Source organism: Taudactylus pleione, unplaced genomic scaffold (assembly GCF_031769625.1).
Source record: "Taudactylus pleione unplaced genomic scaffold, aTauple2 ptg000652l, whole genome shotgun sequence".
In the NCBI taxonomy this organism is placed as follows: Eukaryota; Metazoa; Chordata; class Amphibia; order Anura; family Myobatrachidae; genus Taudactylus; species Taudactylus pleione.
The window spans coordinates 2,763,830-2,782,910 of record NW_028285054.1 but is presented as its reverse complement, the minus strand read 5'-3'; the positions used below and the strand labels follow the sequence as shown (position 1 = coordinate 2,782,910).

The 19,081-nt window shown below is 38.5% G+C and overlaps 16 non-coding genes across 16 annotated transcripts; all 16 read right to left on the bottom strand.

Annotated features, from left to right (window-relative positions):
* Positions 1 to 254: 254 nt before the first annotated feature.
* LOC148478772 (signal recognition particle RNA) lies at positions 255 to 553 on the bottom strand. Its single transcript, XR_015872237.1, has one exon.
* Positions 554 to 1,485: 932 nt separating this feature from the next.
* Positions 1,486 to 1,785, bottom strand: LOC148478771 (signal recognition particle RNA). The gene has a single exon (XR_015872278.1).
* Positions 1,786 to 2,716: 931 nt separating this feature from the next.
* LOC148478770 (signal recognition particle RNA) lies at positions 2,717 to 3,016 on the bottom strand. Its single transcript, XR_015872136.1, has one exon.
* Positions 3,017 to 3,946: 930 nt separating this feature from the next.
* LOC148478769 (signal recognition particle RNA) lies at positions 3,947 to 4,246 on the bottom strand. Its single transcript, XR_015872098.1, has one exon.
* A 930-nt stretch (positions 4,247 to 5,176) lies between these two features.
* Positions 5,177 to 5,476, bottom strand: LOC148478768 (signal recognition particle RNA). The gene has a single exon (XR_015872340.1).
* Positions 5,477 to 6,407: 931 nt separating this feature from the next.
* Positions 6,408 to 6,707, bottom strand: LOC148478767 (signal recognition particle RNA). Its single transcript, XR_015872269.1, has one exon.
* Positions 6,708 to 7,638: 931 nt separating this feature from the next.
* LOC148478766 (signal recognition particle RNA) lies at positions 7,639 to 7,938 on the bottom strand. Its single transcript, XR_015872189.1, has one exon.
* Positions 7,939 to 8,867: 929 nt separating this feature from the next.
* LOC148478765 (signal recognition particle RNA) lies at positions 8,868 to 9,167 on the bottom strand. Its single transcript, XR_015872281.1, has one exon.
* Positions 9,168 to 10,100: 933 nt separating this feature from the next.
* Positions 10,101 to 10,401, bottom strand: LOC148478764 (signal recognition particle RNA). The gene has a single exon (XR_015872122.1).
* A 931-nt stretch (positions 10,402 to 11,332) lies between these two features.
* LOC148478763 (signal recognition particle RNA) lies at positions 11,333 to 11,632 on the bottom strand. The gene has a single exon (XR_015872292.1).
* A 929-nt stretch (positions 11,633 to 12,561) lies between these two features.
* LOC148478762 (signal recognition particle RNA) lies at positions 12,562 to 12,862 on the bottom strand. The gene has a single exon (XR_015872052.1).
* Positions 12,863 to 13,794: 932 nt separating this feature from the next.
* On the bottom strand, positions 13,795 to 14,094 carry LOC148478761 (signal recognition particle RNA). The gene has a single exon (XR_015872299.1).
* A 932-nt stretch (positions 14,095 to 15,026) lies between these two features.
* LOC148478760 (signal recognition particle RNA) lies at positions 15,027 to 15,326 on the bottom strand. The gene has a single exon (XR_015872324.1).
* A 926-nt stretch (positions 15,327 to 16,252) lies between these two features.
* LOC148478759 (signal recognition particle RNA) lies at positions 16,253 to 16,545 on the bottom strand. The gene has a single exon (XR_015872377.1).
* Positions 16,546 to 17,477: 932 nt separating this feature from the next.
* On the bottom strand, positions 17,478 to 17,777 carry LOC148478758 (signal recognition particle RNA). The gene has a single exon (XR_015872275.1).
* A 928-nt stretch (positions 17,778 to 18,705) lies between these two features.
* LOC148478757 (signal recognition particle RNA) lies at positions 18,706 to 19,005 on the bottom strand. The gene has a single exon (XR_015872277.1).
* Between the last annotated feature and the right edge of the window lie 76 nt (positions 19,006 to 19,081).

Here is a 19,081-nt window from a genome sequence, read left to right as displayed (position 1 = left end):
GTTACTGTATATAGTCAGTGGGAAATGGGTAACTTTAATGTTCATCATTATTTTTGCTTACAAAATGATGCACATCATCTAAGAATGAAAGTTCTGAAAAAAAAAATACTCAATAATATAACACAAGAAAACTTACAGTAATGATACAATGGAGCTGTGTTGTTCATGCTGCTCTATATACAAATTATAATAAATATTTTTAACCACTTTGGTATCAAATTATCATAAAAATTAATGAGTAAAACAACATAATAAAGAAACTGTGTTGTGCTTTGTTGTCCAGGCTGCTCTACACTGGCTATTCACGGGTGCAATCCCACTACTGATAAGCACAGGGGGTTTGACCTGCTCTGTTCCAACCTGGGCCGGGTCACCTCTTTTTAAGCAACCTGGTAGCTCTGAGCTCCCCCAGATTCACCATATTGATGCTGAACTTAGTGTGGACACCCAATCAACATAGCTCAATGGGGACCAGAACTCCTGGACTCAAACACTCCTTCAGCCTCAGCCTCCCAAACAGCTGGGATTACAGACACACACCACAGTGCCCAGCAAGGAAAAGAGCCTGCTCTCTAACATAGGAATCTCTCTCAGTGTGATGTCATTACAATGAGAAAAACAGCTTATCAATGCCATCTACTGGCCATTACTATAACTACATCCTTTATATTTTAATGGCCAATGGCTTATTTAGATTTTGTATAGCCTTTTGCATTATGAGCGAATACTCTGCCTAAATATAAATGTGCACTGCTCATGCCACTGTGCCCCACAATCGCTCATCCATTAGTTTTACTGGTATATATTTTTTAAAGCTTATTCCACTATCCAACTCTTGCTTTGTGCTATTCCGCTCACCTCTATCCCTCTCCTCACATCATTGCCTCTATCCCCATCCACATATCTCACTCCAACCACATCACATGCAAAACATCCCTAACTAACATGATTTCACTGGTTGGTAAGTCACTGATGCCCACAAGAAAAACAGCACCCATGTCTCCTTAAACACTCTGTGCAGAAGTCATTATTTTGATGATCTGATGGGACATGTGCATGAAGCTGGAGCCATAAAAGTGGTAAATGTGCGAGTTTGGGACCAGCCTACAGAATTCTAGAAGAATATTTATATTTCATCATACTGGACATTATATAATAACAGTATTATGTTCATGGGCAAATGATAAAAAAACTTTATTTAAATAGTAACTGTGTAGTTAGCAACAAATGGGTTACTGTATATAGTCAGTGGGAAATGGGTAACTTTAATGTTCATCATTATTTTTGCTTACAAAATGATGCACATCATCTAAGAATGACAGTTCTGAAACAAAAAATACTCAATAATATAAAACAAGAAAACTTACAGTAATGATGCAATAGAGCTGTGTTGTTCATGCTGCTCTATATACAAATTATAATAAATATTTTTTACCACTCTGGTATCAAATTATCATAACAATTAATGAGTAAAACAACATAATAAAGAAACTGTGTTGTGCTTTGTTGTCCAGGCTGTTCTACACTGGCTATTCACAGGTGCAATCCCACTACTGATCAGCACAGGAGATTTGACCTGCTCTGTTTCGAACCTGGGCCGGTTCACCTCTTTGTAAGCAACCTGGCAGCTCTGAGCTCCCCCAGAGTCACCATATTAATGCTGAATTTAGTGTGGACACCCAATCAACATAGCTCAATGGGGACCAGAACTCCTGGACTCAAACACTCCTCCAGCCTCAAACTCCCAAGTAGCTGGGATCACAGACACACACCACAGTGCCCAGCAAGGAAAACAGCCTGCTCCCTAACATAGGAATCTCTCTCAGTGTGATGTCATTACAATGAGAAAAACAGCTTATCAATGCCATCTACTGGCCATTACTATAACTACATCCTTTATATTTTAAAGGCCAATGGCTTATTTAGATTTTGTATAGCCTTTAGCATTATGAGCAAATACTCTGCCTAAATATAAATGTGCACTGCTCATGCCACTGTGCCCCACAATCGCTCATCCATTAGTTTTACTGGTATTTATTTTTTAAAGCTTATTCCACTATCTAACTCTTGCTTTGTGCTATTCCGCTCACCTCTATCCCTCTCCTCACATCATTGCCTCTATCCCCATCCACATATCTCACTCCAACCACATCACATGCAAAACATCCCTAACTAACATGATTTCACTGGTTGGTAAGTCACTGATGCCCACAAGAAAAACAGCACCCATGTCTCCTTAAATACTCTGTGCAGAAGTCATTATTTTGATGATCTGATGGGACATGTGCATGAAGCTGGAGCCATAAAAGTGGTAAATGTGCGAGTATGGGACCAGCCTACAGAATTCTAGTAGAATATTTATATTTCATCATGCTGGACATTATATAATAACAGTATTATGTTCATGGGCAAATGATAAAAAAACTTTATTTAAATAGTAACTGTGTAGTTAGCAACAAATGGTTTACTGTATATAGTCAGTGGGAAATGGGTAACTTTAATGTTCATCATTATTTTTGCTTACAAAATGATGCACATCATCTAAGAATGATAGTTCTGAAAAAAAAATACTCAATAATATAAAACAAGAAAACTTACAGTAATGATACAATGGAGCTGTGTTGTTCATGCTGCTCTATATACAAATTATAATAAATATTTTTTACCACTCTGGTATCAAATTATCATAAAAATGAATGAGTAAAACAACATAATAAAGAAACTGTGTTGTGCTTTGTTGTCCAGGCTGCTCTACACTGGATATTCACAGGTGCAATCCCACTACTGATAAGCATAGGGGGTTTGACCTGCTCTGTTTCCAACCTGGGCCGGTTCACCTCTTTTTAAGCAACCTGGTAGCTCTGAGCTCCCCCAGAGTCACCATATTGATGCTGAACTTAGTGTGGACACCCAATCAACATAGCTCAATGGGGACCAGAACTCCTGGACTCAAACACTCCTTCAGCCTCAGCCTCCCAAATAGCTGGGATTACAGACACACACCACAGTGCCCAGCAAGGAAAACAGCCTGCTCTCTAACATAGGAATCTCTCTCAGTGTGATGTCATTACAATGAGAAAAAAAGCTTATCAATGCCATCTACTGGCCATTACTATAACTACATCCATTATATTTTAATGGCTAATGGCTTATTTAGATTTTGTATAGCCTTTTGCATTATGAGCGAATACTCTGCCTAAATATAAATGTGCACTGCTCATGCCACTGTGCCCCACAATCGCTCATCCATTAGTTTTACTGGTATATATTTTTTAAAGCTTATTCCACTATCTAACTCTTGCTTTGTGCTATTCCGCTCACCTCTATCCCTCTCCTCACATCATTGCCTCTATCCCCATCCACATATCTCACTCCAACCACATCACATGCAAAACATCCCTAACTAACATGATTTCACTGGTTGGCAAGTCACTGATGCCCACAAGAAGAACAGCACCCATGTCTCCTTAAACACTCTGTGCAGAAGTCATTATTTTGATGATCTGATGGGACATGTGCATGAAGCTGGAGCCATAAAAGTGGTAAATGTGCGAGTATGGGACCAGCCTACAGAATTCTAGTAGAATATTTATATTTCATCATACTGGACATTATATAATAACAGTATTATGTTCATGGGCAAATGATAAAAAACCTTTATTTAAATAGTAACTGTAGATAGCAACAAATGGGTTACTGTATATAGTCAGTGGGAAATGGGTAACTTTAATGTTCATCATTATTTTTGCTTACAAAATGATGCACATCATCTAAGAATGACAGTTCTGAAAAAAAAAATACTCAATAATATAAAACAAGAAAACTTACAGTAATGATACAATGGAGCTGTGTTGTTCATGCTGCTCTATATACAAATTATAATAAATATTTTTAACCACTCTGATATCAAATTATCATAAAAATGAATGAGTAAAACAACGTAATAAAGAAACTGTGTTGTGCTTTGTTGTCCAGGCTGCTCTACACTGGCTATTCACAGGTGCAATCCCACTACTGATAAGCACAGGGGGTTTGACCTGCTCTGTTTCCAACCTGGGCCGGTTCACCTCTTTTTAAGCAACCTGGTAGCTCTGAGCTCCCCCAGAGTCACCATATTGATGCTGAACTTAGTGTGGACACCCAATCAACATAGCTCAATGGGGACCAGAACTCCTGGACTCAAACACTCCTCCAGCCTCAGCCTCCCAAGTAACTGGGATTACAGACACACACTACAGTGCCCGGCAATAAAAACAGCCTGCTCTCTAACATAGGAATCTCTCTCAGTGTGATGTCATTACAATGAGAAAAACAGCTTATCAATGCCATCTACTGGCCATTACTATAACTACATCCTTTATATTTTAATGGCCAATGGCTTATTTAGATTTTGTATAGCCTTTTGCATTATGAGCGAATACTCTGCCTAAATATAAATGTGCACTGCTCATGCCACTGTGCCCCACAATCGCTCATCCATTAGTTTTACTGGTATATATTTTTTAAAGCTTATTCCACTATCCAACTCTTGCTTTGTGCTATTCCGCTCACCTCTATCCCTCTCCTCACATCATTGCCTCTATCCCCATCCACATATCTCACTCCAACCAGATCACATGCAAAACATCCCTAACTAACATGATTTCACTGGTTGGTAAGTCACTGATGCCCACAAGAAAAACAGCACCCATGTCTCCTTAAACACTCTGTGCAGAAGTCATTATTTTGATGATCTGATGGGACATGTGCATGAAGCTGGAGCCATAAAAGTGGTAAATGTGCGAGTATGGGACCAGCCTACAGAATTCTAGTAGAATATTTATATTTCATCATACTGGACATTATATAATAACAGTATTATGTTCATGGGCAAATGATAAAAAACCTTTATTTAAATAGTAACTGTAGATAGCAACAAATGGGTTACTGTATATAGTCAGTGGGAAATGGGTAACTTTAATGTTCATCATTATTTTTGCTTACAAAATAATGCACATCATCTAAGAATGACAGTTCTGAAAAAAAAAATACTCAATAATATAAAACAAGAAAACTTACAGTAATGATACAATGGAGCTGTGTTGTTCATGCTGCTCTATATACAAATTATAATAAATATTTTTAACCACTCTGGTATCAAATTATCATAAAAATGAATGAGTAAAACAACATAATAAAGAAACTGTGTTGTGCTTTGTTGTCCAGGCTGTTCTACACTGGCTATTCACAGGTGCAATCCCACTACTGATAAGCACAGGGGGTTTGACCTGCTCTGTTTCCAACCTGGGCCGGTTCACCTCTTTTTAAGCAACCTGGTAGCTCTGAGCTCCCCCAGAGTCGCCATATTGATGCTGAACTTAGTGTGGACACCCAATCAACATAGCTCAATGGGGACCAGAACTCCTGGACTCAAACACTCCTCCAGCCTCAGCCTCCCAAGAAACTGGGATTACAGACACACACCACAGTGCCCGGCAACGAAAACAGCCTGCTCTCTAACATAGGAATCTCTCTCAGTGTGATGTCATTACAATGAGAAAAACAGCTTATCAATGCCATCTACTGGCCATTACTATAACTACATCCTTTATATTTTAATGGCCAATGGCTTATTTAGATTTTGTATAGCCTTTTGCATTATGAGCGAATACTCTGCCTAAATATAAATGTGCACTGCTCATGCCACTGTGCCCCACAATCGCTCATCCATTAGTTTTACTGGTATATATTTTTTAAAGCTTATTCCACTATCCAACTCTTGCTTTGTGCTATTCCGCTCACCTCTATCCCTCTCCTCACATCATTGCCTCTATCCCCATCCACATATCTCACTCCAACCACATCACATGCAAAACATCCCTAACTAACATGATTTCACTGGTTGGTAAGTCACTGATGCCCACAAGAAAAACAGCACCCATGTCTCCTTAAACACTTTGTGCAGAAGTCATTATTTTGATGATCTGATGGGACATGTGCATGAAGCTGGAGCCATAAAAGTGGTAAATGTGCGAGTATGGGACCAGCCTACAGAATTCTAGTAGAATATTTATATTTCATCATACTGGACATTATATAATAACAGTATTATGTTCATGGGCAAATGATAAAAAAACTTTATTTAAATAGTAACTGTAGATAGCAGCAAATGGGTTACTGTATATAGTCAGTGGGAAATGGGTAACTTTAATGTTCATCATTATTTTTGCTTACAAAATGATGCACATCATCTAAGAATCACAGTTCTGAAAAAAAAAACAACTCAATAATATAAAACAAGAAAACTTACAGTAATGATACAATGGAGCTGTGTTGTTCATGCTGCTCTATATACAAATTATAATGAATATTTTTAACCACTCTGGTATCAAATTATCATAAAAATGAATGAGTAAAACAACATAATAAAGAAACTGTGTTGTGCTTTGTTGTCCAGGCTGCTCTACACTGGCTATTCACAGGTTCAATCCCACTACTGATAAGCACAGGGGGTTTGACCTGCTCTGTTTCCAACCTGGGCCGGTTCACCTCTTTTTAAGCAACCTGGTAGCTCTGAGCTCCCCCAGAGTCACCATATTGATGCTGAACTTAGTGTGGACACCCAATCAATATAGCTCAATGGGGACCAGAACTCCTGGACTCAAACACTCCTCCAACCTCAGCTTCCCAAGTAAATGGGATTACAGACACACACCACAGTGCCTGGCAATGAAAACAGCCTGCTCTCTAACATAGGAATCTCTCTCAGTGTGATGTCATTACAATGAGAAAAACAGCTTATCAATGCCATCTACTGGCCATTACTATAACTACATCCTTTATATTTTAATGGCCAATGGCTTATTTAGATTTTGTATAGCCTTTTGCATTATGAGCGAATACTCTGCCTAAATATAAATGTGCACTGCTCATGCCACTGTGACCAACAATCGCTCATCCATTAGTTTTACTGGTATATATTTTTTAAAGCTTATTCCACTATCTAACTCTTGCTTTTTGCTGTTCCGCTCACCTCTATCCCTCTCCTCACATCATTGCCTCTATCCCCATCCACATATCTCACTCCAACCACATCACATGCAAAACATCCCTAACTAACATGATTTCACTGGTTGGTAAGTCACTGATGCCCACAAGAAAAACAGCACCCATGTCTCCTTAAATACTCTGTGCAGAAGTCATTATTTTGATGATCTGATGGGACATGTGCATGAAGCTGGAGCCATAAAAGTGGTAAATGTGCGAGTATGAGACCAGCCTACAGAATTCTAGTAGAATATTTATATTTCATCATACTGGACATTATATAATAACAGTATTATGTTCATGGGCAAATGATAAAAAAACTTTATTTAAATAGTAACTGTGTAGTTAGCAACAAATGGGTTACTGTATATAGTCAGTGGGAAATGGGTAACTTTAATGTTCATCATTATTTTTGCTTACAAAATGATGCACATCATCTAAGAATGAAAGTTCTGAAAAAAAAATACTCAATAATATAACACAAGAAAACTTACAGTAATGATACAATGGAGCTGTGTTGTTCATGCTGCTCTATATACAAATTATAATAAATATTTTTAACCACTCTGGTATCAAATTATCATAAAAATTAATGAGTAAAACAACATAATAAAGAAACTGTGTTGTGCTTTGTTGTCCAGGCTGCTCTACACTGGCTATTCACGGGTGCAATCCCACTACTGATAAGCACAGGGGGTTTGACCTGCTCTGTTTCCAACCTGGGCCGGGTCACCTCTTTTTAAGCAACCTGGTAGCTCTGAGCTCCCCCAGAGTCACCATATTGATGCTGAACTTAGTGTGGACACCCAATCAACATAGCTCAATGGGGACCAGAACTCCTGGACTCAAACACTCTTTCAGCCTCAGCCTCCCTAACAGCTGGGATTACAGACACACACCACAGTGCCCAGCAACAAAAACAGCCTGCTCTCTAACATAGGAATCTCTCTCAGTGTGATGTCATTACAATGAGAAAAACAGCTTATCAATGCCATCTACTGGCCATTACTATAACTAAATCCTTTATATTTTAATGGCCAATGGCTTATTTAGATTTTGTATAGCCTTTTGCATTATGAGCGAATACTCTGCCTAAATATAAATGTGCACTGCTCATGCCACTGTGCCCCACAATCGCTCATCCATTAGTTTTACTGGTATATATTTTTTAAAGCTTATTCCACTATCTAACTCTTGCTTTGTGCTATTCCGCTCACCTCTATCCCTCTCCTCACATCATTGCCTCTATCCCCATTCACATATCTCACTCCACCCACATCACATGCAAAACATCCCTAACTAACATGATTTCACTGGTTGGCAAGTCACTGATGCCAACAAGAAGAACAGCACCTATGTCTCCTTAAACACTCTCTGCAGAAGTCATTATTTTGATGATCTGATGGGACATGTGCATGAAGCAGGAGCCATAAAAGTGGTAAAAATGCGCGTATGGGACCAGCCTAAAGAATTCTAGTAGAATATTTATATTTCATCATACTGGACATTATATAATAACAGTATTATGTTCATGGGCAAATGATAAAAAACCTTTATTAAAATAGTAACTGTAGATAGCAACAAATGGGTTACTGTATATAGTCAGTGGGAAATGGGTAACTTTAATGTTCATCATTATTTTTGCTTACAAAATAATGCACATCATCTAAGAATGACAGTTCTGAAAAAAAAATACTCAATAATATAAAACAAGAAAACTTACAGTAATGATACAATGGAGCTGTGTTGTTCATGCTGCTCTATATACAAATTATAATAAATATTTTTAACCACTCTGGTATCAAATTATCATAAAAATGAATGAGTAAAACAACATAATAAAGAAACTGTGTTGTGCTTTGTTGTCCAGGCTGCTCTACACTGGCTATTCACAGGTGCAATCCCACTACTGATAAGCACAGGAGGTTTGACCTGCTCTGTTTCCAACCTGGACCGGTTCACCTCTTTTTAAGCAACCTGGTAGCTCTGAGCCCCCCCAGAGTCACCATATTGATGCTGAACTTAGTGTGGACACCCTATCAACATAGCTCAATGGGGACCAGAATTCCTGGACTCAAACACTCCTCCACCCTTAACCTCCCAAGTAGCTGGGATTACAGACACACACCACAGTGCCCAGCAAGGAAAACAGCCTGCTCTCTAACATAGGAATCTCTCTCAGTGTGATGTCATTACAATGAGAAAAACAGCTTAACAGTGCCATCTACTGGCCATTACTATAACTACATCCTTTATATTTTAATGGCCAATGGCTTATTTAGATTTTGTATAGCCTTTTGCATTATGAGCGAATACTCTGCCTAAATATAAATGTGCACTGCTCATGCCACTGTGACCAACAATCGCTCATCCATTAGTTTTACTGGTATATATTTTTTAAAGCTTATTCCACTATCTAACTCTTGCTTTGTGCTGTTCCGCTCACCTCTATCCCTCTCCTCACATCATTGCCTCTATCCCCATCCACATATCTCACTCCAACCACATCACATGCAAAACATCCCTAACTAACATGATTTCACTGGTTGGTAAGTCACTGATGCCCACAAGAAAAACAGCACCCATGTCTCCTTAAATACTCTGTGCAGAAGTCATTATTTTGATGATCTGATGGGACATGTGCATGAAGCTGGAGCCATAAAAGTGGTAAATGTGCGAGTATGAGACCAGCCTACAGAATTCTAGTAGAATATTTATATTTCATCATACTGGACATTATATAATAACAGTATTATGTTCATGGGCAGATGATAAAAAAAACTTTATTTAAATAGTAACTGTGTAGTTAGCAACAAATGGGTTACTGTATATAGTCAGTGGGAAATGGGTAACTTTAATGTTCATCATTATTTTTGCTTACAAAATGATGCACATCATCTAAGAATGACAGTTCTGAAAAAAAAAATACTCAATAATATAAAACAAGAAAACTTACAGTAATGATACAATGGAGCTGTGTTGTTCATGCTGCTCTATATACAAATTATAATAAATATTTTTTACCACGCTGGTATCAAATTATCATAAAAATTAATGAGTAAAACAACATAATAAAGAAACTGTGTTGTGTTTTGTTGTCCAGGCTGCTCTACACTGGCTATTCACAGGTGCAATCCCACTACTGATAAGCACAGGGGGGTTTGACCTGCTCTGTTTCCAACCTGGGCCGGGTCACCTCTTTTTAAGCAACCTGGTAGCTCTGAGCTCCCCCAGAGTCACCATATTGATGCTGAACTTAGTGTGGACACCCAATCAACATAGCTCAATGGGGACCAGAACTCCTGGACTCAAACACTCCTTCAGCCTCAGCCTCCCAAGTAGCTGGGATTACAGACACACACCACAGTGCCCAGCAAGGAAAACAGCCTGCTCTCTAACATAGGAATCTCTCTCAGTGTGATGTCATTACAATGAGAAAAACAGCTTATCAATGACATCTACTGGCCATTACTATAACTACATCCTTTATATTTTAATGGCCAATGGCTTATTTAGATTTTGTATAGCCTTTAGCATTATCAGCGAATACTCTGCCTAAATATAAATGTGCACTGCTCATGCCACTGTGCCCCACAATTGCTCATCCGTTAGTTTTACAGGTAAATATTTTTAAAGCTTGTTCCACTTTCTAACTCTTGCTTTGTGGTATTCCGCTTACCTGTATCCCTCTCCTCACATCATTGCCTCTATCCCCATCCACATATCTCACTCCACCCACATCACATGCAAAACATGCCTAACTAACATGATTTCACTGGTTGGCAAGTCACTGTTGCCCACAAGAAGAACAGAACCTATGTCTCCTTAAACACTCTGTGCAGAAGTCATTAATTTGATGATCTGATGGGACATGTGCATGAAGCTGGAGCCATAAAAGTCGTAAATGTGCGAGTATGGGACCAGCCAACAGAATTCTAGTAGAATATTTATATTTCATCATACTGGACATTATATAATAACAGTATTATGTTCATGGGCAGATGATAAAAAAACTTTATTTAAATAGTAACTGTGTAGTTAGCAACAAATGGGTTACTGTATATAGTCAGTGGGAAATGGGTAACTTTAATGTTCATCATTATTTTTGCTTACAAAATGATGCACATCATCTAAGAATGAAAGTTCTGAAAAAAAAAATACTCAATAATATAACACAAGAAAACTTACAGTAATTATACAATGGAGCTGTGTTGTTCATGCTGCTCTATATACAAATTATAATAAATATTTTTAACCACTCTGGTATCAAATTATCATAAAAATTAATGAGTAAAACAACATAATAAAGAAACTGTGTTATTCTTTGTTGTCCAGGCTGCTCTACACTGGCTATTCACGGGTGCAATCCCACTACTGATAAGCACAGGGGGTTTGACCTGCTCTGTTTCCAACCTGGGTCGGGTCACCTCTTTTTAAGCAACCTGGTAGCTCTGAGCTCCCCCAGAGTCACCATATTGATGCTGAACTTAGTGTGGACATCCAATCAACATAGCTCAATGGGGACCAGAACTCCTGGACTCAAACACTCTTTCAGCCTCAGCCTCTCAAACAGCTGGGATTACAGACACACACCACAGTGCCCGGCAACAAAAACAGCCTGCTCTCTAACATAGGAATCTCTCTCAGTGTGATGTCATTACAATGAGAAAAACAGCTTATCAATGCCATCTACTGGCCATTACTATAACTACATCCTTTATATTTTAATGGCCAATGGCTTATTTAGATTTTGTATAGCCTTTTGCATTATGAGCGAATACTCTGCCTAAATATAAATGTGCACTGCTCATGCCACTGTGCCCCACAATCGCTCATCCATTAGTTTTACTGGTATATATTTTTTAAAGCTTATTCCACTATCTAAGTCTTGCTTTGTGCTATTCCGCTCACCTCTTTCCCTCTCCTCACATCATTGCCTCTATCCCCATCCACATATCTCACTCCACCCACATCACATGCAAAACATCCCTAACTAACATGATTTCACTGGTTGGCAAGTCACTGATGCCAACAAGAAGAACAGCACCTATGTCTCCTTAAACACTCTGTGCAGAAGTCATTATTTTGATGATCTGATGGGACATGTGCATGAAGCAGGAGCCATAAAAGTGGTAAATGTGCGAGTATGGGACCAGCCTAAAGAATTCTAGTAGATTATTTATATTTCATCATACTGGACATTATATAATAACAGTATTATGTTCATGGGCAAATGATAAAAAACCTTTATTTAAATAGTAACTGTAGATAGCAACAAATGGGTTACTGTATATAGTCAGTGGGAAATGGGTAACTTTAATGTTCATCATTATTTTTGCTTACAAAATAATGCACATCATCTAAGAATGACAGTTCTGAAAAAAAAATACTCAATAATATAAAACAAGAAAACTTACAGTAATGATACAATGGAGCTGTGTTGTTCATGCTGCTCTATATACAAATTATAATAAAAATTTTTAACCACTCTGGTATCAAATTATCATAAAAATGAAGGAGTAAAACAACATAATAAAAAAACTGTGTTGTGCTTTGTTGTCCAGGCTGCTCTACACTGGCTATTCACAGGTGCAATCCCACTACTGATAAGCACAGGGGGTTTGACCTGCTCTGTTTCCAACCTGGGCCGGTTCACCTCTTTTTTAAGCAACCTGGTAGCTCTGAGCTCCCCCAGAGTCACCATATTGATGCTGAACTTAGTGTGGACACCCAATCAACATAGCTCAATGGGGACCAGAACTCCTGGACTCAAACACTCCTCCAGCCTCAGCCTCCCAAGAAACTGGGATTACAGACACACACCACAGTGCCCGGCAACAAAAACACCCTGCTCTCTAACATAGGAATCTCTCTCAGTGTGATGTCATTACAATGAGAAAAACAGCTTATCAATGCCATCTACTGGCCATTACTATAACTACATCCTTTATATTTTAATGGCCAATGGCTTATTTAGATTTTGTATAGCCTTTTGCATTATGAGCGAATACTCTGCCTAAATATAAATGTGTACTGCTCATGCCACTGTGCCCCACAATCGCTCATCCATTAGTTTTACTGGTATATATTTTTTAAAGCTTATTCCACTATCCAACTCTTGCTTTGTGCTATTCCGCTCACCTCTATCCCTCTCCTCACATCATTGCCTCTATCCCCATCCACATATCTCACTTCACCCACATCACATGCAAAACATCCCTAACTAACATGATTTCACTGGTTGGCAAGTCACTGATGCCCACAAGAAGAACAGCACCTATGTCTCCTTAAACACTCTGTGCAGAATTCATTATTTTGATGATCTGATGGGACATGTGCATGAAGCTGGAGCCATAAAAGTCGTAAATGTGCGAGTATGGGACCAGCCTACAGAATTCTAGTAGAATATTTATATTTCATCATACTGGACATTATATAATAACAGTATTATGTTCATGGGCAAATGATAAAAAAGCTTTATTTAAATAGTAACTGTGTAGTTAGCAACAAATGGGTTACTGTATATAGTCAGTGGGAAATGGGTAACTTTAATGTTAATCATTATTTTTGCTTACAAAATGATGCACATCATCTAAGAATGACAGTTCTGAAAAAAAAAATACTCAATAATATAACACAAGAAAACTTACAGTAATGATACAATGGAGCTGTGTTGTTCATGCTGCTCTATATACAAATTATAATAAATATTTTTAACCACTCTGGTATCAAATTATCATAAAAATTAATGAGTAAAACAACATAATAAAGAAACTGTGTTGTGCTTTGTTGTCCAGGCTGCTCTACACTGGCTATTCACAGGTGCAATCTCCCTACTGATAAGCACAGGGGGTTTGACCTGCTCTGTTTCCAACCTGGGCCGGGTCACCTCTTTTTAAGCAACCTGGTAGCTCTGAGCTCCCCCAGAGTCACCATATTGATGCTGAATTTAGTGTGGACACCCAATCAACATAGCTCAATGGGGACCAGAACTCCTGGACTCAAACACTCCTCCAGCCTCAACCTCCCAAGTAGCTGGGATCACGGACACACACCACAGTGCCCAGCAAGGAAAACAGCCTGCTCCCTAACATAGGAATCTCTCTCAGTGTGATGTCATTACAATGAGAAAAACAGCTTATCAATGCCATCTACTGGCCATTACTATAACTACATCCTTTATATTTTAAAGGCCAATGGCTTATTTAGATTTTGTATAGCCTTTAGCATTATGAGCAAATACTCTGCCTAAATATAAATGTGCACTGCTCATGCCACTGGGCCCCACAATCGCTCATCCATTAGTTTTACTGGTATTTATTTTTTAAAGCTTATTCCACTATCTAACTCTTGCTTTGTGCTATTCCGCTCACCTCTATCCCTCTCCTCACATCATTGCCTCTATCCCCATCCACATATCTCACTCCACCCACATCACATGCAAAACATCCCTAACTAACATGATTTCACTGGTTGACAAGTTACTGATGCCCACAAGAAGAACAGCACCCATGTCTCCTTAAATACTCTGTGCAGAAGTCATTATTTTGATGATCTGATGGGACATGTGCATGAAGCTGGAGCCATAAAAGTGGTAAATGTGCGAGTTTGGGACCAGCCTACAGAATTCTAGAAGAATATTTATATTTCATCATACTGGACATTATATAATAACAGTATTATGTTCATGGGCAAATGAAAAAAAAACTTTATTTAAATAGTAACTGTGTAGTTAGCAACAAATGGGTTACTGTATATAGTCAGTGGGAAATGGGTAACTTTAAGGTTCATCATTATTTTTGCTTACAAAATGATGCACATCATCTAAGAATGACAGTTCTGAAAAAAAAAAAACTCAATAATATAAAACAAGAAAACTTACAGTAATGATACAATGGAGCTGTGTTGTTCATGCTGCTCTATATACAAATTATAATAAATATTTTTTACCACGCTGGTATCAAATTATCATAAAAATGAATGAGTAAAACAACATAATAAAGAAACTGTGTTGTGCTTTGTTGTCCAGGTTGCTCTACACTGGCTATTCACAGGTGCAATCCCACTACTGATAAGCACAGGGGGTTTGACCTGCTCTGTTTCCAACCTGGGTCGGTTCACCTCTTTTTAAGCAATCTGGTAGCTCTGAGCTCCCCCAGAATCACCATATTGATGCTGAATATAGTGTGGACACCTAATCAACATAGCTCAATGGGGACCAGAACTCCTGGACTCAAACATTCTTCCAGCCTCAACCTCTCAAATAACTGGGATTACAGACACACACCACAGTATCCGGCAAGGAAAACAGCCTGCTCTCTAACATAGGAATCTCTCTCAGTGCGATGTCATTACAATGAGAAAAACAGCTTATCAATGCCATCTACTGGCCATTACTATAACTGCATCCTTTATATTTTAATGGCCAATGGCTTATTTAGATTTTGTATAGCCTTTAGCATTATGATCGAATACTCTGCCTAAATATAAATGTGCACTGCTCATGCCACTGTGCCACCCAATTGCTCATCCACTAGTTTTACTGGTATATATTTTTTTAAAGCTTATTCCACTATCTAACTCTTGCTTTGAGCTATTCCGCTCACCTCTATCCCTCTCCTCACATCATTGCCTCTATCCCCATCCACATATCTCACTCCACCCACATCACATGCAAAACATCCCTAACTTACATGATTTCACTGGTTGGCAAGTTACTGATGCCCACAAGAAGAACAGCACCCATGTCTCCTTACATACTCTGTGCAGAAGTCATTATTTGATGATCTGAAGGGACATGTGCATGAAGCTGAAGCCATAAAAGTGGTAAATGTGCGAGTATGGGACCAGCCTACAGAATTCTAGAAGAATATTTATATTTCATCATACTGGACATTATATAATAACAGTATTATGTTCATGGGCAAATGATAAAAAAACTTTATTTAAATAGTAACTGTGTAGTTAGCAACAATTGGGTTACTGTGTATAGTCAGTGGGAAATGGGTAACTTTAATGTTCATCATTATTTTTGCTTACAAAATGATGCACATCATCTAAGAATGACAGTTCTGAAACAAAAAATACTCAATAAAATAAAACAAGAAAACTTACAGTAATGATACAATGGAGCTGTGTTGTTCATGCTGCTCTATATACAAATTATAATAAATATTTTTAACCACTCTGGTATCAAATTATCATAAAAATTAATGAGTAAAACAACATAATAAAGAAACTGTGTTGTGCAGGCTGCTCTACACTGGCTATTCACAGGTGCAATCTCCCTACTGATAAGCACAGGGGGTTTGACCTGCTCTGTTTCCAACCTGGGCCGGGTCACCTCTTTTTAAGCAACCTGGTAGGTCTGAGCTCCCCCAGAGTCACCATATTGATGTTGAACTTAGTGTGGACACCCAATCAACATAGCTCAATGCGGACCAGAACTCCTGGACTCAAACACTCCTCCACCCTTAACCTCCCAAGTAACTGGGATTACAGACACACACCATAGTGCCCTACAAGAAAAACAGCCTGCTCTCTAACATAGGAATCTATCTCAGTGTGATGTCATTACAATGAGAAAAACAGCTTAACAGTGCCATCTACTGGCCATTACTATAACTACATCCTTTATATTTTAATGGCCAATGGCTTATTTAGATTTTCTATAGCCTTTAGCATTATGAGCGAATACTCTGCCTAAATATAAATGTGCACTGCTCATGCCACTGTGCCCCACAATTGCTCATCCATTAGTTTTAATGGTATATATTTTTTAAAGCTTGCTCCACTATCAAACTCTTGCTTTGTGCTATTCCGCTCACCTCTATCCCTCTCCTCACATCATTGCCTCTATCCCCATCCACATATCTCACTCCACCCACATCACATGCAAAACATCCCTAACTAACATGATTTCACTGGTTGGTAAGTCACTGATGCCCACAAGAAGAACAGCACCCATGTCTCCTTAAATACTCTGTGCAGAAGTCATTATTTTGATGATCTGATGGGACATGTGCATGAAGCTGGAGCCATAAAAGTGGTAAATGTGCGAGTATGGGACCAGCCTAAAGAATTCTAGTAGAATATTTATATTTCATCATACTGGACATTATATAATAACAGTATTATGTTCATGGGCAAATGATAAAAAAACTTTATTTAAATAGTAACTGTGTAGTTAGCAACAAATGGGTTACTGTATATAGTCAGTGGGAAATGGGTAACTTTAATGTTCATCATTATTTTTGCTTACAAAATGATGCACATCATCTAAGAATGACAGTTCTGAAACAAAAAATACTCAATAATATAACACAAGAAAACTTACAGTAATGATACAATGGAGCTGTGTTCATGCTGCTCTATATACAAATTATAATAAATATTTTTTACCACTCTGGTATCAAATTATCATAAAAATTAATGAGTAAAACAACATAATAAAGAAACTGTGTTGTGCTTTGTTGTCCAGGCTGCTCTACACTGGCTATTCACAGGTGCAATCCCACTACTGATAAGCACAGGGGGTTTGACCTGCTCTGTTTCCAACCTGGGCTGGGTCACCTCTTTTTAAGTAACCGGGTAGCACTGAGCTCCCCCAGAATCACCATATTGATGCTGAACTTAGTGTGGACACCCAATCAACATAGCTCAATGGGGACCAGAACTCCTGGACTCAAACACTCCTTCAGCCTCAGCCTCCCAAGTAGCTGGGATTACAGACACACACCACAGTGCCCAGCAAGGAAAACAGCCTGCTCTCTAACATAGGAATCTCTCTCAGTGTGATGTCATTACAATGAGAAAAACAGCTTATCAATGCCTTCTACTGGCCATTACTATAACTACATCCTTTATATTTTAATGGCCAATGGCTTATTTAGATTTTGTATAGCCTTTAGCATTAAGAGCGAATACTCTGCCTAAATATAAATGTGCACTGCTCATGCCACTGTGCCCCACAATTGCTCATCCATTAGTTTTACAGGTAAATATTTTTAAAGCTTGTTCCACTTTCTAACTCTTGCTTTGTGGTATTCCGCTTACCTGTATCCCTCTCCTCACATCATTGCCTCTATCCCCATCCACATATCTCACTCCACCCACATCACATGCAAAACATCCCTAACTAACATGATTTCACTGGTTGGCAAGTCACTGATGCCCACAAGAACAGCACCTATGTCTCCTTAAACACTCTGTGCAGAATTCATTATTTTGATGATCTGATGGGACATGTGCATGAAGCTGGAGCCATAAAAGTGGTAAATGTGCGAGTTTGGGACCAGCCTACAGAATTCTAGAAGAATATTTATATTTCATCATACTGGACATTATATAATAACAGTATTATGTTCATGGGCAAATGATAAAAAAACTTTATTTAAATAGTAACTGTGTAGTTAGCAACAAATGGGTTACTGTATATAGTCAGTGGGAAATGGGTAACTTTAATGTTCATCATTATTTTTGCTTACAAAATGATGCACATCATCTAAGAATGACAGTTCTGAAACAAAAAATACTCAATAATATAAAACAAGAAAACTTACAGTAATGATGCAATAGAGCTGTGTTGTTCATGCTGCTCTATATACAAATTATAATAAATATTTTTTACCACTCTGGTATCAAATTATCATAACAATTAATGAGTAAAACAACATAATAAAGAAACTGTGTTGTGCTTTGTTGTCCAGGCTGTTCTACACTGGCTATTCACAGGTGCAATCCCACTACTGATCAGCACAGGAGATTTGACCTGCTCTGTTTCGAACCTGGGCCGGTTCACCTCTTTGTAAGCAACCTGGCAGCTCTGAGCTCCCCCAGAGTCACCATATTAATGCTGAATTTAGTGTGGACACCCAATCAACATAGCTCAATGGGGACCAGAACTCCTGGACTCAAACACTCCTCCAGCCTCAAACTCCCAAGTAGCTGGGATCACAGACACACACCACAGTGCCCAGCAAGGAAAACAGCCTGCTCCCTAACATAGGAATCTCTCTCAGTGTGATGTCATTACAATGAGAAAAACAGCTTATCA